Source organism: Mustela lutreola, chromosome X (assembly GCF_030435805.1).
Source record: "Mustela lutreola isolate mMusLut2 chromosome X, mMusLut2.pri, whole genome shotgun sequence".
In the NCBI taxonomy this organism is placed as follows: Eukaryota; Metazoa; Chordata; class Mammalia; order Carnivora; family Mustelidae; genus Mustela; species Mustela lutreola.
In genome coordinates this window covers 30,223,561-30,246,176 of record NC_081308.1, presented here as the reverse complement: position 1 = coordinate 30,246,176, position 22,616 = coordinate 30,223,561, and the positions used below count along the sequence as shown (strand labels likewise).

Genomic DNA, 22,616 nt, shown 5'->3' with positions numbered 1-22,616 from the left:
TGTTGGAATGCTGGGGTTTTCTCAGAGCTGCACTGTGGTCTGAGGCTTTTCCAATCTCCTCCTCCTAGCTGCCCCCTTCCCTTCACAGGTGTCAGGTCTGTATCATGATCTGAAGGCTTTCCCTGCCTATTCCTGCTCTCCCAGCCCTTATCTTATATAGGTTTTGCCTGTGTAACAAATATTAGTCTGACACTTGTTACAATGGTAAGGAAGACTTTATTCAGGATCTTTGGGATAGATGTCAACACTATCACAATAGGGGAGAGAGCTCAGGCTCAACTTTTAATATAGCGAAGATAGCTGTGAATTAGAGCCAATGAACAGAATGAGGGAAGTTAGTGGTTAGAAAATTACTAAGATGAGACATCATGGCTAAGAGGTTTCTTGCTAAATTGACTTAATGGGATTCTTGCTGAAGGCAGGTGAGGGTGATCAGATTAAGGTGGGGGAGGTGGGGATTCTCACTCAACTGTCTTAGCAGGATTCTTACTAAAGCTGGGATGGGCAGGCAAAAGTTAAGGCCCAAGGATGAGGTATAGATGAAAAGCTGATTCAGACGAGACTATCTAAAGTTTAGTCAAGAGTCTTTGTCATGTCCCAATAAATCTCTTATACTTAACTCCATCTTTGCACCTACTTCCTGGAGGTTCTGAATTTTCACACTAGATGAACTCAGAAATCTGATCTGTACCCTGTTTTGTGCCAAAATATGTAGAACTTTATGCCTAGATTACTATGGCTTGAAGGATAAAGTTTCTCCTGTTTAAAAAGAGAGAGAGAGAGAGGCTTGAGTGCTGGTAATGTGCTGCCATCTATGGGCTATTTTCTTTCTTTCTTTTTTATTAACATAAAATATATTGTTTCAGGGGTACAGGTCTGTGAGTCATCAGTATTATACAAGTCACAGCACTCACCATAGCACATACCCTCCCCAGTGCCCATCACCCAGATATTCCATCCCTCCCACCTCCTCTCCCCTCCAGCAATCCGAAGTATGTTTCCTGAGATTAAGAGTCTCTTATGGTTTGTCTCCCTCCCTGGTTTCATCTTGTTTCATTTTCCCCTCCCTTCCCCCATGACCCTCTGTCTTGTTTCTTAAATTCCTCATATCAGTGAGATCATATGATAATTGTCTTTCTCTGATTGACTTATTGCTTAGCATAATACGGGCTATTTTCTGTTTGTTAAACACTGAAGGTAGGAGTTTATACAGATTATCTCATTGAATGCTCTTATAATGTTGCCTGTTAGATATTATGATGATTTTTATTTTATACATGAAGAAACTGAAGCTTAGGTGAAATGATTCCATAAGATGTTCCTTGCAATGCATGGCAGAGGAAAAATTGAGGCACACACCTGTCATATTCTAAACTATTGCTATTTACCCACAGTTAAAATCTTAGCTGATAAATTACTATTACGCAGGTTTGCTAAGTATGGGGAGAGGTATAATATTTGGAGTTTGCTTTATGGTAGGAAGGAATTGAGAGGTATAAGAAGTTTGTGAGTATAACATTTTATGCATACTGTTCCCATTGTTATGCCTAGCCCCTGGAGAATAAAACCTGTTGTGAGAGTCACAATTTGGGTATACAACTTCTTGAATGAGGAGTTCTACAGCTAACATAAACCTGAGAACTATACAACAAAATAGAAAACAGAGAAAAAATAAATGGCTCTAAATTCATGTTATGTTCAAAGTTCTTTTCACTTCTTTTGGATAAAAAGAATCTGAGAATACTTGGCCATGGACCCAGATTGTGACTCCCAGCCCTTCAGATGAGGAAATGCTTATACCAAGTATTATTCTTTCTTCTGTACCTGCTCTTTTACAACATCTGTTCTAACCTAGCTGATAGTGGAAAATGGGGAGAGTTGCTGATTATGCAATGGAAATTGAATAAGGATGCCGCATATTAAGAGAGACCGATGTCCATAGTCTAACTGGTATTGCTTGTTTTTCATCCCTACCTAAACCCTGACCTCTAGCCCATAGGTTCTTGATGCAACCTATTCCAAGTATACTGTCTTGGCCTGAGTTAAGAATAGATCATTCATTCTTTAATTCATGAAACAAAAATTAGGTACCATACCTGATAATATCATTGCTGTGTCCAAATTCATCTGATTCCGTTTTACCAGATAAATGTGTACCTTTGTACACTTTGATGTGCTTTTGCTTCCAACAGCCAGCAAATTTGGGTCATTTCCACAGGATTGCCCCTGGGCTACTGGTGCCTCTTTGTTTTAGTTCACACACAGAGCTGGAAGTACCTGAGGATGTATAGTCTGTTTGACTGGCAGGGCAATTCCTTTTCTTGGATCAAGATAACCATTAGAATTAACTTTCACTCCAGAGTTACACTATGGGATCAGGTGATGTTTTACTTTCCACAGGAATTTCCCTGAAATCACATCCTTGCTTGACTTCCTCCCTTTGCCTGTCCTGCTTGCCCCACTCCCCTACCAGTTTCCTCTGAGTCAGACACACTACCTTAATAAATCACTTGCATCAGGATTCCTTGTCCCAGAGTCTTTTTCTAAACCCAAGAAAAGCACCCGCTAAGTCTAAGCCATGATGTGAAGTAATAACAATAACTCTTGCCTTCAAATGTGTAATTGAATGATCACAATATTTTATGCTATAACACAGGAAACATATATTATAAAATGATACTACTGGTGAGAGGCAAGATGGTGGAAGAGCAGCAGACTGAAATGACATCAGATCCCAGGAGATTAGCTAGATAGTTCTCAAACAATTCTGAACACTTACACACCCAACAGGAGATTGAAGAAAAGAAGAGCAGCAATTCTAGGAACAGAAAATCAACCAGTTTCTGAAAGGTAGAATGTGCAGAGAAGTGAATCTGAAGCCATGGGAAGATAGACCTTGGAGGGGGAGGGGCCAGCTCCCAGCAAGCGGCAGAGCAGTGGAGCACAAAATCAGAGCTTTTAGAATTCTGCTCCACTGAGGACATCGCTCCAGAGGTTAAGCAGAGGTGGAGCCCTCCTGGGGACAGTGTGGTTTCAGGTCCTATAGGATCACAAAAAGTTTGTGGGTGTGTGAGTGTGGCAGAGCTCCCAGGTATCGGAGCCAGAAAGCAGGCAGCAGAGACGGAGCCAAGGAGTGAGCTTTCAGCTCGGAGTTACCTTAAACCATGAACCACGGCACAGTCAGACCACTGTTCTTTGAGCACGGACCCCACAAGAGGCAGACCTGGAGAGACTCACCTTCCTGTTCTGAGAGGACCAGCACAGCAGGAACCTGCTGGGTTTGGAGACTCCAGGTGGGGCCTTGTGCCAGAGATAGAAATGCTAGGTCATAGGCCAGGTGAGCTCGGAGTGTGGCCAGAGACCAGGGAGACAGGAGTAATTGACTGCTACCTCTGAGGGTGCACTGAGGAGTGGGGCTCTGAGCTCTCAGTTCCTCTAGCTGGAGAATGGGAGGCTCTCATTTCCATTCCTGTCCTCTAAAGTGGTATGGAAAGCATTCAGGGAACAAAAGCTTCGAGAGCAAGCCAGAGCAGATTATTTAGCCCAGTCCTTGGCCAGAGTGGGGCAATTCCATCTCGGGTAAAGACATCTGAGAATCACTGCAACAGGCCCCTCCCTCAGAAGATCAGCAAGACCAAGCTTACTGATCAAGGAGAACAGCAGAATTCCAGAGCTAGGGGAAAGCAACTCATAGAATTTCATGGCTTTTTCCCCCATGATCCTTCAGTCTTGCAAAGTTAATTTTTTTTTATTTTATTTTTTTCTTATCCTGTTTTTTTTAAAAAACTTTTCCTCTTTCCTCTTTTAACATGTTTTTAACTAGTTTATCTTAACAATACCTTTCTTAAAACTTTTTAAACCTTCATTGTTATATTCATATTTTATCCCTTCATTGTATTTAACCTTATTTTTTGTATACATATAGGGTTTTTTCCCTAAAAAGTTTTAGGATAAAATTCCTTCTAATAGATCAAAATATACCCCAATCTAGGACATGGCTTTGTTCTAGTCTCCAGCCTAAGCATATTCTCTCCTTTTTCTTTCTTTTTCCAACCAATTTATTGAATCAATTTCTTTTTTAGAATTTTTTTAAAATTTTCATCTTGACAGTCATAGTCCATCCCTACATCATGTTTACCCTTATTTTTGTATATACATGTTTCTCTTTCTTTAAAATTTTGGGAGATAGTTTCTTCTAAGAGACCAAAATAGACCCAAAATCAAGTAGGTAAGTGGGTGACTCTGTTCTACTCACTAATCTAATATATATATTTATATAAACACACAACACACACATGCGTGCACACACACACACACATATATATGTGTATGTATGTATAAAAATTTCTTTTTTCCCACTTTCTTCTCCCCCCAGTTTCGGATCTCTTCTGATTTGGTTAGCATACATTTTTCTGGGGTTTTTGCCACCCTTTTAGTATTTCATTCTCTCATTCATATATTCTTATCTGGATAAAATGACAAGGCAGAAAAACTCACCACAAAAGAGAGAACAAGAGGCAGTATTGAAGGCTAGGGACCTAATCAATATGGACATTAGTAATATGTCAGATCTAGAGCTCAGAATGACGGTTCTCAAGGTGATAGCTGGGCTTGAAAAAGGTATGAAAGATATTAGAGAAATGCTGTCTGGAGAAATAAAAAACTAAAATCTAATGAAGTTGAAATTAAAAAAGCTACTAATGAGGTGTAGTAAAAAATGGGGCTCTTACTGCTATGATAAATGAGGCAGAGGAGAGAATAAGTGATATAGAAGACCAAATGATGGAGAATAAAGAAGTTGAGCAAAAGTGAGACAAACAACTACTGGACCACGAGGGGAGAATTCGAGAGTGATACTATAAGATGAAGCAATATTCGAATAATTGGATTTCCAGAAGAAGAAAGAGAGAGGAGGCAGAAGGTATATTAGAGCGAATTATAGTAGAGAATTTCCCTAATATGGTAAAGGGAACAAGCGTCAAAATCCAAGAGGCACAGAGAACCCCCCTCAAAATCAATAAAAATAGGTCCACAGCCTGTCATCTAATAGTAAAACATACAAGTCTTAGTGATAAAGAGAAAATCCTGAAAGCAGCCTGGGACAAGAAGTCTGTAACATACAATGGTAGAAATATTAGATTGGCACCAGACTTATCCACAGAAACCTGGCAGGCCAGAAAGAACTGGCATGATATATTCAGAGCACTCAATGAGAAAAATAAGCACCCAAGAATATTATATCTAGCTAGGTTATCATTGAAAATAGAAGGAGAGATGAAAAGCTTCCAGGACAAACAAAAATTAAAAGAATTTGCAAACACCAGACCAGCCCTGCAGGAAATATTGAAAGGGGTCCTGTAAGCAAAGAGAGAGCCTAAAAGTAGCAGATCAGAAAGGAACAGAGAAAATATATAGTAGCAGGCACCTGACAGACAATACAATGACACCAAATTCATATCTTTCAATAGTTACCCAGAATGTAAATGTGCTAAATGTCCCAATCAAAAGGCACAGGGTATGCTCCAGTAGTACAATCAGTTATTGTGCAGTACTTATACAAAAGGGTTTCAGAATGGATAAAAAAACAAAACCCATCAATCTGCTGTCTGCAAGAAACTCATTTTAGACCCAAAGACACCTCCAGATTTAAAGCGAGGGGGTGGAAAACAATTTACCATGCTAATGGACATCAAAAAAAAAAAAAAAAAAAAGCCGAGGTGGCAGTCCTTATATCAGATACATTGGATTTTAAGTCAAAGACTATAATAAGAGATGAGGAATGACACTATATCATAATTAAATGGTCTGTCCAACAAGAAGATCTAACAATTTGAAATATCTATGCCCCTCACAGGGGAACAGCCAACTATATAAACCAATTAATAATAAAATCAAAGAAACACATCAACAATAATACAATAAGAGTAGGAGACTTTAACATCCCCCCTCACTGAAATGGACAGATCATCCAAGCAAAAGATCAATAAGGAAATAAGGGCCTTAAATGACACACTGGACCAGATGGACATCACAGATATATTCAGAACATTCCATCCCAAAGCAGCAGAATACACAATCTTCTCTAGTGCACATGGAACATCCTCCAGAATAAATCACATCCTGGGGCACAAATCAGGTCTCAACTGGTACCAAAAGATTGGGATCATTCCCTGCATATTTTTAGACCACACTACTCTGAAACTAGAACTCAATCACAAGAGGAAATCTGGAAGGAACCCAAATACATGGAGCCTAAAGAGCATCCTACTGAAGAGGAAATGCGTTCAACAAGGAAATTAAAGAAGAATTGAAAAAATTCATGGAAACAAATGAAAGTGAAAACACAACTATTCAAAATCTGTGGGACACAGCAAAGGCAGTCCTGAGAAGAAAATATGTAGTGATACAATTCTTTCTCAAGAAACAAGAAGGGTCTCTAATGCACAACCTAATCCTACACGTAAAGGAGCTGGAGAAGGAACAGCAAAGAAAGCATAAACCCAGCAGGAGAAAAGAAATAATAAATATCAGAGCAGAAATCAATGAAGTAGAAACCAAAAGAACAGAACAGATCAATGAAACTAGGAGTTTGTTCTTTGAAAGAATTAATAAGATGATAAACCCCTAGCCAGACTTATCAAAAATAAAAGAGAAAGGACCCAAATAAATAAAACCATGAATGAAAGAGGAGAGATGATCACAACCAACACCAAAGAAATGCAATTAAAAGAACATATTATGAACAACCATACACAAGGAAATTTGACAATCTGGAAGAAATGGATGCATTCCTAGAGACATATAAACTACCAAAACTGAACCAGGATAAAATAGAAAACCTGAACACACACATAACCAGTAAGGAGACTGAAGCAGTCATCAAAAATCTCTCAACAAACAAGAGCCCAGGGTCAGGTGGCTTCCCAGGGGAATTCTACCAAACATTTAAAGAATTAATTCTTATTCTCCTGAAACTGTTTCAAAAAGTAGAAACGGAAAGAAAACTTCCAGAGTTATTTTATGAGGCCAGAATTACCTTGATTTCCAAACCTGACAAAAACACCACCAAAAAGGAGAAGTACACATCAATATCCTTGATGAACACAGATGCGAAAATTCTCACCAAAATACTAGCCAATAGGATCCAACAGTACATTAAAAGGATTATTCACCAAAACCAAGTGGGATTTATTCCTGGACTGCAGGTTTGGTTCAACATCCACAAATCAATCAGTGTGACACTATACATTAATAAAAGGAAGAATCAAAACCATATGTTACTCTCAATAGATGTTGAAAAAGCATTTGACAAAGTACAGCATCCCTTCTTGATCAAAACTCTTCAAAGTGTAGGGATAGAAGGTACATACCTCAATATTATCAAAGCCATCTATGAAAAACCCACAGCGAATATCATTCTCAATGGGGAAAACCTGAGAGCTTCTCCCCTAAGGTCAGGAACATAGCGGGGATGTTTACTATCACCTCTGCTATTCAACATAGTACTAGAAGTCCTAGCCTCAGCAATCAGACAACAAAAAGAAATAAAAGGCATCTGAGTAGGCAAAAAAGAAGTCAAACTGTCACTCTTTGCAGATGATATGATACTTGATGTGGAAAGCCCAAAAGATTCCCCTCCAAAACTGCTAGAACTCATACAGGAATTCAATAAAGTGTCAGGATATAAAACCAATGCACAGAAATCAATTGCATTTCTATACACCAACAGCAATACAGAAGACAGAGAAATTAAGGAGTCAATCCCACTTAAAACTGCACCCAAAACCACAAGATACTTGGGAATAAACTTAACCAAAGAGGCAAAGAATTTGTACTCATAAAACTATAAAGTATTCATGAAAGAAATTGAGGAAGACACAAAGAAATGGCAAAGCATTCCATGTTCATGGATTGGAAGAACAAATATTGTGAAAATGTCTATGCTACCTAAAGCAATTTACACATTTAATGCAATCCCTATCAAAACACCATCAAATTGTTTTCAAAGAAATGGAACAAATAATTCTAAAATTTATACAGAACCAGAAAAGACCTCAAAAAGCCAGAGGAATGTTGAAAAAGAAAGCCAAGGTTGGGGGCATCATATCAAGACAGTATGGTACTGGCACAAAAACAGACACATAGATCAGTGGAACAGAATAGAAAGCCCGGAAACAGACCCTTAACTCTATGGTCAACTAATCTTTGACAAAGCAAGAAAGAATGTCCAGTGGAAAAAAAGACAGTCTCTTCAACAAATGGTGTTGGGAAAATCAGACAGCCATATGCAGAATGACACTGGACCATTTCCTTACACCATGCACAAAAATAGACTCAAAATGGATGAAAGACCTCAGTGTGAGACAGGAATCCATCAAAATCCTTGAGGAGAACACAGGCAGCAACCTCTTCAACCTCTGTGCAGCAACTTCTTCCTAGAAACATCACCGAAGGCAAGGGGAGCAAGGGCAAAAATGAACTATTGGGACTTCATCAAGGTCAAAAGCTTTTGCACAGCAAAGGAAACAGTAGACAAAACCAAAAGACAACTGACAGAATGGGAGAAGATATTCAGAAATGACATATCAGATGATGGTCTAGTATCCAAAATCTAGAAAGAATTTATCAAACTCAACACCCAAAGAACAAATAATATAATCAAGAAAGGGGCAGAGGACATGATCAGACATTTCTGCAAAGAAGACATCCAGATGGCCAACAGACACATGAAAAAGTGTTCAACATCACTCAGCTTCAGGGACCTACAAATCAAAACCACAGTGAGATACCACCTCACACCAGTCAGAATGGCTAAAATTAACAAGTCAGGAAATGACAGATGTTGGAGAGGAAGTGGAGAAAGGGGAACTCTCCTACACTGTTGGTGGGAATGCAAGCTGGTGCAGCCACTCTGGAAAACAGCATGAAGGTTCCTCAAAAAGTTGAAAATAGAGCTACCCTATGACCCAGCAATTGCACTACTGGGTATTTACCTAGAGATACAAATGTAGTGATCTTAAGGGGCACATGTACCTGAATGTTTATAGCAGCAATGTCCACAATAGCCAAACTATGGAAAGAACCTAGATGTCCATCAACAGATGAATGGATAAAAAAGTTGTGGTAAATATATACAATGGAATACTATACAGCCATAAAAAGAAATGAAATCTTCCTATTTGCAATGATGAGGATAGAACTAGAGGGTATTATGCTGAGCGAAATAAGTCAATCAGAGACAGACAATTATCATATGATCTCCCTGATATGGGGAATTTGATTGGCAGAGTTGGGTGTTTGGGGGGTTAGGGAAGGAAAAAATTAAACAAGATGGGATCAGGAGGAAGACATAATATTCTCTTAATCTCACAAAACATACTGATGGTTGCTGCGGGAAAGGGGGTGTGGAGAGGGTGGTTGAGTTATGGACACTGGGGAGGATATGTGATATGGTGAGTGCTGTGACATGTGTAAGCCTGACAATTCACAGACATGTACCCCTGGGGCAAATAATACATTACATGTTAATAAAAATAATTAATAAAAACTAAAATAAAATGATATTACTAAGAAGGGAGTGGTTATCATTAGCAAGTCTCATTAGAGAAATTAATATTTAAACAAATTTTGCAGGGTGAACAAACGAATAGGCATCCACTAGGATGAAAAGAAATGAGGGGCATTTTAAGCAAAAGAAACAGATTGTACTTTGATATCAGTTTGCCTGGAAAAGATTTGGTAGGCTATTTTATTGTGGGAGAAGAGCTCCACTGTGAACTCTGAGAAGGGAAGGACCCTTCCTGAATTACACAGGTTATATCATTAGCATCTAATACAGGATTTAAGACAGGGTTTAAAATATTTTAAACAAAAGAACCCATTTCCAGAATGCATTTTATCCTTTCTCCATTTTCTCCCATTGGCCTCAAATTTAAAAATAATAACAAGAGAATCCTTAACCCATAAAAAAAAAAATGATAGGAGTGATTTAAATTTCCCAGCCTGCCTGCATGTAATAGGAAGCTACCCTTTTTTAATGTACTAATTCATAAAAGTAGCATTTAACTACTCTCACTTAATATTTTTAAGTCTCTACTGTGTTTCGGAGACTCTGCAGTATTCTGATTATTAATCATAGCCATTAGGAATTTAGGATTTAGAATTTGGGTTTTAATACACACTCAGCTGCTTATTTATATGCCTTCAAGCAAGTCATATAAAATAAACATAGTGAAAATAAACACAGTGCCCACCCTGTAGGGTGTTGCAAAAAGTCTATGAGTTAATGCATGGAAAATTCAAATCAGAGTGCCTGGTATATACTAAGTGCTCAGTAAGTATTAACTGTCACTGGTGTTGGTATTAGGGCTGCACTTGTTGATTCTGTTATTCTGTCATACACCAGATTTGCATAGGTTCTGTGACTTTTCTGATGTAGAGTCAAACCGTTATTGTGTTCCCTTCTTCTGAAATATTAAAAAGAATGGATGATTGCAGCATACATTTACAGAAACCTTGACATACCAATCAGCTACAGAATGCTTAGTATCCTCATTCATCTCAAAAACTAAATGATTAACTCTGCATCTTGGCAAGATAAATTCATATGTAATCAGTTGGCTTCCATTTAGTGAATGACTAAGACTATGTAGATTTTTAGTGTAACCAAAGGCACTGTTGTGTGCTAAAACTTCTTCCCCAGCAAACAAGGAAAAACAAACGTTTTTTACATAGTAAAAAACCCCAACTTTAAAGATGTTCAGTTAAACAACTTATAGATAGTTAAATGTGCATCAGCCATTGTAAACCAATTAGGAAAGGTCAGAAGTTTTTAATTTCAAAGTTAGAATGTATGAATTTTGAACATCTAATTCTGTTCTGTGGTGCTAAAAATCATTGCTCAACTTATTTGAAATAAGTAATCAGTTATGGGGGTATTTTTGGTAATTTTTTTAGAAATACAACTCCCCTTTTAAGATGTTTCAATTATTTTCAGATTAAAATTAGACATTTTAATCTGAAAATAATTGAAACATCTTAAAAGGGGAGTTATGCTGAGTGAAAAAGTCAAGCAGAGAGTCAATTATCATATGGTTTCACTTATTTGTGGAGCATAACAAATATCATGGAGGACAAAGGGGTGTTAAAGAGGAGAAGGGAGTTGGGGGAAATTGGAAGGGGAGGTGAATCATGAGAGACTATGGACTCTGAAAAACAATCTGAGGGGTTTGAAGTGGCGGGGGTGTGGGAGGTTGGGGTACCAGGTGGTGGGTATTATAAAGGGCATGGATTGCATGGAGCACTGGGTGTGGTGCAAAAATAATGAATACTGTTTTACTGAAAATAAATAAATTAATTAAAAAATAAAATAAAATGTCTAATTTGACAAATTAAAATTAGGAACTCATAATCATTACTTATCTAAGACTTTAGTATTAAATATATGATCTAAGCATTTATTTTATTTGGGATAACTGATATGTCAGTCACTTGCCAACTACTTCAATATAATTTTCTGCACATAATAGCTGGAAGAAGACACTGAGAATTTTAAAAAGATAATTTGAATTTCAAGTCCAGTGAGGCCTGTCATTTCTCATTGCTTGGTTAAGTAAAACCTGCATAAAGACTTAACTGTGAAATATCATATGCTCCTTGACACCTATACTTCAGACATAATAAAGCCATCAAAATAATGGTTATTAAACTTGGGAGTTTTTGTCTCAACTCATTCCTTTGTATTTACAGTTGAAAGAATATAATTAAAAATGAGGTTTGATATTTTACACTACTTTTATGCACTTAGCTTATTCCAAAATAAAAATGATGTACAACACATAAAACTTTTATTCAGCTTCTCACTGTGGTGTAGGAAATGGTGTTTGTTTTTTAGTATAAACTTGAAAAATGGCTCTGACAAGTTTCCAATACTGTTCACACACTGCTTTGAAAATTTTCTTTAAGGGTCTTCAAATCAATATTTTTTCATTTGGTTCTAGCAAAGATAGCCTTCCCTGCTATTGTGAAAATTACTTCCCTTTGCAAGTAGAATGGTAAAATCTAAATCATGAACATCAGAAGTTCATGAATTTCTAATTTACATTGGAAAGCCCTTAAATATTCTTTACACATTGAGAAAGCTTTGTAATTCAAACAGCATTTTTAACAAAGTTAAAATATCACCAAAATTGTTCTTGGAATTCTTGGCAAAGTGTTATATGAAATTGTATTGCAATGCTTAGGTACTTTATTGAATTGTGTCCTCAAGAATCACCAGTTTTTACAAGTCATCTGAATAATTTCTTATTATCAAGCAGTCTTACCAAAAGATGTTTATTGGACCCCAAATTTCTTTAAATGTTGTATACAGTGCAAAATAAACAGAAGATATGGTTTTGACTTTTAGGAAAGTTGGTTATTATTTGGGAAAATACACTAAATGGAAATAGTTCTGTTAGAGAACTGTTAAGCAAAATCTGTATGGTAAGTTTAATAGTTTATAAAAGAGAAAGATCATTAAAGTCTGATATTTATTGAAAAGTCTCCAGGGGGAATTTGGGCTCACAACTGGATTTGAAGAATGACTAGGATTTGAGAATAAACATAAGTGACTATCACCATACTCCTTAGGTTTTCATCTAAAAATATCTTTTTCATCTTTAGAGAAAATATTAGATTGTTAGTGAAGGAGAACAGAATTTGACACCCTAAAATATGCCATTTTGGCATAAGGATTATCTTGAGTGTTTTTTTTTTTAAGATTTATTAATTTATTTGGGCGAAGAAGGTGCAGAAAGAGAGGAAGAGAGTGTCCCAAGCAGACTGTATGCTGAGACAGAACCCCACAGTGGGCTTGATCTCAGGATCCTGAGATCGTGACCTGAGCCGATACGAAGAGTCAGAAGGATAAGTGACTGCACCACACAGGCACCAGTGGAGCTGGTTATTTTTAAGAAATGTCAGGCAAAGGAGAAGCTCTGAAAACAGAGAAGTTACCCTTTGTAAGAGACACTTTATTTTTAAGGGAAATCCGTTTGTAAGGGTGTCTTCCTCTCTGTTGCAGGAATAGGAGGATGACTCTAAATCTCTTGAAATTCAATTAGTAAAAAAGGCAAAACATAAATCTTCATAACTATATCATTGTTAATAAGGCTTTTCATGGTAACCTCCTATAACTGGCAGCTCCACCCCCCCAACATGTTCTTTTGTCTTTAGTTGGAGATAGTATTTAAGGGGCATTACTCAGTTTTCCTGGGTCTCTCCCATGTTTACAGGAGGTATACATGTTATTAAACTTCTGTTTGCTTTTCTTCTGTTAATTTGTCTTTTATTACGGGATTTTGGGAAGGAATCTCTGTAAGAACCTAGAAGAGTAGAAGGAAAATTGCTTTTCCTTCCCTACATTGGTGAGTAGTATAAATACTAATGAAAATACATGGGGGCGCCTGGGTGGCTCAGTGGGTTAAGCCGCTGCCTTCGGCTCAGGTCATGATCTCAGAGTCCTGGGATCGAGTCCCGCATCGGGCTCTCTGCTCAGTGGAGAGCCTGCTTCCCTCTCTCTCTGGCTGCCTCTCCGTCTACTTGTGATTTCTCTCTGTCAAATTAATAAATAAAATCTTTAAAAAAAAAAAAAAAAAAAAAAGAAAATACATGCCTTGGAAAACTGGAGGTTTGTATAGACTTTCAATAAACAATATTAAAAATACAAAAAGATAATTTATATATTGTATCTGTTTTTTCATATCAGACTACAATTTTTTTAGTGGTCTATGGATCAGCTATGCAGTCAGACAGATCTTGGTTCAAATTCTGGCTCTGCAGTTTAACAGATATATGATTTAGGGCCAGTTATGGATCTCTGTTTCTCCATCTATAAAATGGGGGTAACATCTAAAATCTACTCCATGAGTTTCTGAGTAAAATTTTTTAAAAATGTAGACATGTACTACATCCATAAGACCCAACTAAATATTCTACTTATGTTAACTATTAGTATATTCTATTTTTATGTATTCTGCTCTATTTCACAAAGGATTTGGAATGATGGCAATAATATATAGAATAAAATAACAATAATACATAAATTGAGTGATTCCTCTAAAATTAAGTCAAGGGAGGTAAGTGGGAGGAGGGGATAATTGGGTGATGGGCATTAAAGAAGGCACTTGATATAATGGCCACTGGTGTTATATACAAATGCCGAATCACTAAATTCTAACCATGAAACTAATAATATACTATATGTTAACTATCTTGAATATAAATAAAATCTTAAGTACATAAGTAAATAAATAAATAAAAATTAAGTCAGATTATTTCAACTCATCCTCTCAAACCCTTCAATGGGCTTGCATTTTAATCAGTAAAACCCAAATCTTTATAGGGGCTAATAACATCCTCTAATTTCTGGCCTGTAATTCCTTTTGATCTTATCTCCTGATACTGTCCTCAGAATTCATTCTAATATAGTCCTATTGACCTCATCAATGTTTTTACGTGTGACAGGCAAATTCTTATACCGTTTTGGCCTTTTAATGTCTCCTGTGCCTTGCCTGTGCATCCTCCAGCTATCCACGAAGTTCCCTTCCTCATATTACCTCTGTGTACTCTTCCCAGGCCAACCTATCTAAAACTGAGTAACTCACTCCTGGTTAAGTATATTTTATCCTCTTACTCTGCTTTTTCTCTATAACACTTGTCACTCTTTTTTTTTTTTTTTTTTTTTTTTTTTTTTTTTTTTTAAAGATTTTATTTATTTATTTGACAGAGAGAAATCACAAGTAGGCAGAGAGGCAGGCAGAGAGAGAGAGAGAGGAGGAAGCAGGCTCCCTGCTGAGCAGTGAGCCCGATGCGGGACTCGATCCCAGGACCCTGAGATCATGACCTGAGCCGAAGGCAGCGGCTTAACCACTGAGCCACCCAGGCGCCCCAACTTGTCACTCTTTTATTACAATTTTTTTTAAACTTTTTTTCTTGTTTGGCTTTTCTGCTAGAAGGTAAGCCCCATAAGGGCAAGAATTTTGTCCTTTTCATGTGTTGTATATATGGTGCAAAGAACATTCCTGTTGCTTAGTAGTTGCTCAATAAATATTATTTCTGTTCATCTAATTATGTCAGTAGGTCTCTTGCTCAAATATAGACCCTAACAATTGAAACCAGAAATAGACAAGACCACTCAACTCATGCTCTAATTGAAAACCATTGTGCTTATTTCTTATTGTACTTCCTTGAGGCACTGAACAAGATGTTTTGCAATGACCAGAACATTCCAACCACCAGGCCAGAAAAACCTTGAGAGCAACAAGGCTTAGAAGACCACACTCCACACATCCCTTTCCCTGCCCATGATGAACATGCCTCTGCTGAACACATACTGCTCCCTAACCACAATCATGCACTCTTTACCTTCTGTCTTGCTTGTACCCCCTGAAACTCTCCCTTTAAAACTCTAGGTGTCCATCTTGCTGACAGAGAGGTCAGGTAGTAAAGCTTGAGCCTGCCAACTCCTCTAGCTGCTGGCACCTAAACTAAATTTCACCCTTTTTCTTTTCCAAACTCATCTTGAGTTATTGGCTTCTCCTGGTATGAGTTTATCTGAGTTTGTTTCACAACAGTATTGGCAAACCCAGCCAGGAGCTATGATTTCGACTTTTCCAGCCCCCTTAGGATTCCCCAGAATGGAACAGTTGGCTATGGCAGTGTGGCAGGGCTCACCTATTTGGTTCCTGAATTTGAGGCTATGATAATCAGTTAACAACTACTTGCAGATTCTATGAAATGCCATTTTGTTTCAAATAAAGCTCTTTTTTTGATATTGCTTTTTGTTCAAGAAATGTATTACACATTTATTATTGCATTTAATCTTCAAAGCCACCCAGTAAGCTAAGTAAAATAGGAATTAATATTCATTTTCTCACACACTAGGAAGTAAAGAATCCAAAAGAGGAAATGACTGGTTTAAAGTCATACCATTAGTAAGACGCAGAACAAGGCTAAGAGGTTATTTTCCTTGGCTAAGTTTCCTTCATTTGCTGTTTCCAGAGTTAGATAAATGAATGAAATAAAACTTAGGTTATACATCCATGCTGTTGAAATTGATCTAACATTTTAGATTCACTGGGAATTAAGTATTTCAGGGCTTTCTTCAAGCATCCTTCAGTTAGTTGCAGAACTCTGTTTCTAAGGAACTCGTGAATATTTTCACTTACTGACTGAGAATATTTTACAGATTCATCGTCTTAAAGAAGTGTACATCTGTATAATAATGAATGCTTACTGCTTGCCTAACATGCATAAAGATCTACTTGTTCCTGTATTGCTTGCTGTTTGCTCATTCTGGAATGCTCTTCCCCAATCTGAGTCCTTATCATTACTTGGGTCTCTGCTCAAATGCCATCTTCTTAGAAAGGCCTTTGTTGAATATCTTATCAGAAAGATCCCAATCTTTCTCCTTTCCCACTTCTAATCCTTCTGTGTTAAATTTTCTTCATATCATCTATCACATTATAAAAGGGTTATTTATTTAACAAATACATTTGTTAATTAATTATTATGAGCCTTCCTTAATAGAACACTGGCTGCAGGAAGGTAAATTTTGGGGGGTCTTGTCTCCAGCATTTAGTATAGTGACTGGTACATAGTAGTAATTTAATAATAAAGGGGAACAGAATTTGGCGCCCCAAAATATGTCTCTTTGAGACATAGATTATCTTGAACTGTTTTTTTTTTTTTTTTTTTAAAGAAACAGCCGACATGGGAGAAGCTTTGGAAAACCAAGTAGAAGTTACTTGTTTATAGGAGATACTTACATTTATAGAGGAAATCTCCATTTGATGGGTGTCTCCTTCTCTGTACCAAGAAGAGAAGGATGACTCTAAATCTCTAGAAATTCTTACCAATGGAGAAGACAACAACATAAATCTGTAAAACAACCATACCTTTGTTTACTGTGCTTTTCCTGTAGCCGCCCATAAATTGGCTCCCCCATCCCCAAACATCTTTTGTCTTTAGCTGGAGATAGTATTTAAGGTGGAGACTTGGGTCATTTTGGAGAGTTACTCAGTTTTCCTGGGTCTCTCCCATCTATATGGAAGGTATACATATCATTAAATTTCTGTTTGTTTTTCTTAGTTAATATGTCTTTTATTATGGGGGTCTCAGTCAAAAACCTAGAACAGTAAAGACAAAATTGTTTTTCCTCACTTAAAATAAAAATACACTGATTAAAAGAATACTCATAATATACTTTTATGCCCCAGAGCATCCATTTACAATTGCAATTAAATAATAATCATGGAGTTAATTGTATACTTTTATCCATTCTCTCACTGGAATATAAAATTCATAGAACATGAATTATATGTTTCTTTTTCATTGCATTTTAGTTAAATGGTTTGAATACCACAAAATTCTATTGTTTACTCTCAAGGAATCTAGTGATTTATTCTCTATGTGGAAAAAAATGAGGACATGAAATGACAATAAAAAAGAATTTAACAGATCAAGGTAACTTTAATAAAAGTAAGAAATCTGATACATGATTGGCAACTGCAGTGTAATATCTGTTATACATAGTATGAGACTAGATACTAAATAAATATTTAGCATATATGTTTTTAGAAGTGTTACAAAAACATTAAAGTATAGAGAAACCAAAAAAGAAAAATAATTCAAATGTTCGATGTTTTAAAGTTAATAACTCTTAAAAGGGAATAGAAAAATTATGAGGGGTACATTGGGATAGATGCAGCTAAGGGTTTCCATTGTGGGTAAGTAGTGAGAGATAAAGGCTAGAAATTAGGCTGCCAGGGAACTTGAAATACAGTTTCAGAACTTTAGACTGATAAAATTAATTTGTATATCAGGACCCACAAGATGGAGGTGCCCCTATTGTCCTGGCCTATAATCACAAATCTAAACCTAAATCAGCCTGCACTTAAAAAAACACCTGTGGAGGAATCCAAACCTATACCAATCACAATCCTACAACTCAGCTTTAGTTAGCTTACCTTTTCCTAGAAAATAGGACCTGGTAGCCTTATAAGAAAATCCCTGATCTCCTGGCCAATTGTGCCCTTTTTCTGTATTATCTCTTTAATGCTCTATAAAACTCAGTCTTGCCGCAAATCCCTCAGGAACAGTACTTCACTGCTAGTGAGGCACTGTATTTCATCAAATTATGGGTTTTTCCCCTTAAATAAGGGGCACCAAACTTGTTAGTAAGTTGTTTATTTTGTTACTTGACAGGACTTAAATTTCTAACAATGAGTGGTAAGAGCGCAAGAAGTCTTCTAAGCAGCTTAGTGAAAATATAAAAATGATATTTTTGAGATAATTAAGAGGTGTATATAATAGTAGAAATTGGACAAAGGAAAATTGGATAGTAGACTAGTGATGATGTAAGTAGCAAACACTTCCAATAAAAACTAAAAGGCAAGTGATGAGGTAAACATATTTTCCAATCAAGACTGTGCCCCCAAAATACTTTCTGACTTGTGACACAAAGACAACCGATCTGCTGTACTCAGAGCAGGTATCCTTCATTTGCTTCTTCTAATTGAATCACTTGTCTACATAGTCCTAAAATATTATATTCTCTAAATTGCCCAGGATTATCCAGATAGTTCTCTTAAGAAGAAAGTGGGGGGGCGCCTGGGTGGCTCAGTGGGTTAAGCCGCTGCCTTCGGCTCAGGTCATGATCTCAGGGTCCTGGGATCGAGTCCCAAATCGGGCTCTCTGCTCAGCAGGGAGCCTGCTTCCCTTCCTTTCTCTCTGCCTGCCTCTCTGCCTACTTGTGATCTCTCTCTGTCAAATAAATAAATAAAAATCTTAAAAAAAAAAAAAAAGAAAGTGGGGATATCAGAGCAACAACATCATTTATTAGAGATGTAGTTTCTGTTTATGCACTTCTGGTCAGCAGCGCTTATCTTACAAAAGCATGGTTCAGCAGTGACCATCTGTTTAGCTGTTTAAAACACTCTTGTTCCTACCTTTAGAAGGGAAAATTCCCTTTCTGATACATGTGCAAAACTCCAATTAGAGTTAATTGGGATTATATGTGAAAAACACAACGAAAATTATTTCCAAAGAATGAATAAACCCGCATACATTCATGACCATTTATCATTCTCTTTTAAAGGAAAAAAAGAGCCAAGCTTACATATTATAACTTACAAATATATTAGACTATCTTCAAAAGAAAAGAGGCATCTAACCTCTCTCAAAGCTAAAAATGAAATATAAGGGGAGGTCAAATAAAAGAGCTTGTTAAGATCTATTCAATTCTGAAAAAGGTATCCTCTAGCTATAATTGATGATATAAAATATATTTCATTAAATGGGAAAAACTGAAGAAGAAATGATCCCAACTATTCTTCTAATTTATGTTAAAATTGGGCCCACAAATCTAAGGATATTACTTAAGTTGTAATTTTTGCAGAGATTGAGGTTATGTTACATGGCAAACCACAGACTAATTCAGCCTTGTCAGGGTATGATACTAAATGCCAGTAGAACAAAAGGATAATTCACTTCTTGAGGTAGAGTTTGTAATTCCACAGGAATAATTTAGCAATTTAGCCTAAAATAATGTACTACAATGTCTTTTATTATTATATGGCTGCATCTCTGCTTGTCATAAATTTTGCTCTTAGGTAAAACATCCCAAAGATCGCAATTATTTTGAGTAGCTTTGTTAAAATACTCTTTGGAAGGAAAAGGGAAAAATTCACACTGACAGTAAATGTTATTATATTAACAGCAGTGGCTTTTTGCTAACTGCAAAACTGAAAGCTGAATCCATTTGCTTTTAATTATTATGAAAATTATGTTTCATTTTTGTAAGAAATTACTTTATTATTTAAAAATAATTATTATTGTTTATTATTTTAGGAACATAGTAGAAAGGTCTCCTGCTTTATGAATTTATTACAAATTAATGAAACTTCAGTTCCAGAGGTTATGGAACAGCAAAATTATCTTAAGGAAAAGGAAAGTGCTAGAAGAAATTATTTCCTTCTGGTTTTCACCTGTTTCTTGCTACCCATCCCACAATATTTGGTAATGGGAAACCAGACTCTTGTTGCTCTGAATGTCTAAAACTAGTTAAATGGCTTAGTTTAAAACTTATTTTATCATCTCAACTCTGAGGAGAAAATGAGTTACTAAGAAACAGTTTTGACATCATTTTCCCTTGGTGTTCGGTTAATATTTCTTTGAGAATTGTGCCTTTAATGTTGACAAGCACATGCAGATTTTCATATTTATTCCAAGAGGTCATGGTTTTTTATAGCTCTATAAATCCTCCAGGCCAGCCTATTTTTATTATGCTTTCCAACTTTCAAGCCATTCCTCCTGTCTGTGTGAGTGGATAGGCGGCCACTGTTAACAGAGGCCAACACATTTCTGATTATTTAACAATGCTTTCTCTACCTTATTAGGTTACAAATGATAAGGGAATTTTCATGAATGTGTGACACAATATACAATATCACAGGAAATTGCAGGAAGCCTTACACATCTGTTCAGGAGACTCATATGATCCAAGGTATTTGTCTCAGAAAGGGGAAAGGAATTTTTGTGGAATGTTCAGTACATTCCACAATAGCTGGATGAATCATTTCCTGTTTGTTCCTGGGACAACTATGACCTTTATTTCCTGTAACATAATTAGGACATGGCTTTAGAATGTGCTTAAGAAAGGCATAAGGAAAAAAAAGGCAAAAGAAATAATGTTAAGCGAGTTTGGTTAATTAATTTTATAAATTATTTCTATAATTCAATCTATACCCAGTACCTCTATCCTTCTCCCTCTATCCCCCTGAACAGATAATAAAAGCAGGTATTACTATGCAATTTTGTATAGACTTCTAAATATTCTGAGCAAGTAGGTTATAGTTAATTATGGTATGTTTCTTTTTATCTTTTCTATACTGTGATTTGTGAAATTACATAGATGTTCTTTTTTTTTGTCTGTTTTTTGGCTATTGGGAAGCTCAGAGGTAGATTTCCGTTTGATCTGTGGCAAATATGCAGGAGTCAATGATTTTTAATTACTTTTTTGAGATGTAATTTCTATATAACAAAGGCCACAAATCTCAGCATATAGGTTGGGAGATTTTTTTTTAAGATTTATTTGACAGAGATCACACGTAGGCAGAGAGGCAGGCAGAGAGAGAGGGGGAAGCAGGCTCCCTGCTGAGCAGAGAGAGCCTAATGCGGGCTCGATCCCATGACCTTGGGATCATGAATGGAGCGGAAGGCAGAGGCTCTAACCCACTGAGTCACCCAGGCACCCCAGATTGGGGAATTTTTATGTTGTGTGAGTTTTCATGCACATGAATTCACCACCTCATTCAAAAGTATCTTTTCAGCACCCCAGAATATTGCTTCCTTTCCCTATCTATACTTTACATAAGGTAACCACTATTCTGACCACTATATAATGTTACATTTGTATAAGACATGTCATACTACATGAATTTTTCTTGTTTTTGGTTTGACTTTCTTTTTCTTCACCTACCTGTAAATTACATTTTCTTGACTTACTTTATTTATACCTAAAAGACATCTTGAATTCTTAACTTGGACCAAGATGTGTCATCAAATATCCTTACAAAAGTGTTAAATAATTTGCAAAACTATTCAGGAAGTGAGATTGGAATGAATATGTAAGAACGTGGGAGTTAATTATTGATATACTTGTTCAAAAGAAAACCACAGGCCAAAAATGGAGTCACTTATGTTAAGAGACCCATGTCAGTAAATCATTATTTAATACCTAACCTAACTACAGTTTCAAGTCCCCTAAGCATGTAACCGTTAACCTGTCAACCAAGAATTTCCTGGTCAGCACTAGGAAATTTATTGATAGACTCATTCCACTCCCCTAAGGAAAATGACCTTGACTAAAATAATGCATTCTTTGCTAATAATTTCCTTTTTTCCATTCCCCTCTCTGCCTTTAAAACTCTTACCTTTCCTGCAACTCAACTGCTTTCCTTTCTATTTGTTAGAGGTGATGCTGCCCAATTCATGAATCATTTAATAAAGCCTATTAGATCTTCAAATTTACTCAGTTGAATTTTGTTGTTTAACACACTTTTAACACTACTGACTTTAAATTATGAAGCTTTAAATTATGAAATACTAATATAATCTTGCCTTTTAAATTTCAAAAGACAACCCTTTATCCAACCTCCTCCCCTTATCTTCCTTAAAAATATTATTAGATTCAGGGACACCTGGGTGGCTCAGTTGGTTAAGCAGCTGCCTTCAACTGAGGTCGTGATCTTGGGGTCCTGGAATTGAGTCCCAAATTAGGCTCCTTGCTCAGCAGGGAGTCTGCTTCTCCTCTGCCTGCCCCCTGCCACTTGTGTGCTCTCTCTCTTTCTGATAGATAAATAAATAAAATCATAAAAAAGATATTATTAGATTCAATGTGTACACTAAATATGTGATTCTATAACCAAGAGTGTCCCTGATTAAACAATAAATCATTAACAGTAATTCATGTGAGACACTTACTTTAACCAAGATGGAGTAACAAAGATTAGATTTACCCTCCTGTATGAAAAAATATTATAACAGGCAGTTATATTAGGAATATCCAATGTATT

At 36.5% G+C, this 22,616-nt stretch overlaps 1 pseudogene; it reads right to left on the bottom strand.

Moving 5' to 3' along the window:
* Positions 1-22,616, bottom strand: part of LOC131820910 (small ribosomal subunit protein uS5-like) — an 85,498-nt pseudogene that overhangs the window by 32,464 nt on the left and 30,418 nt on the right.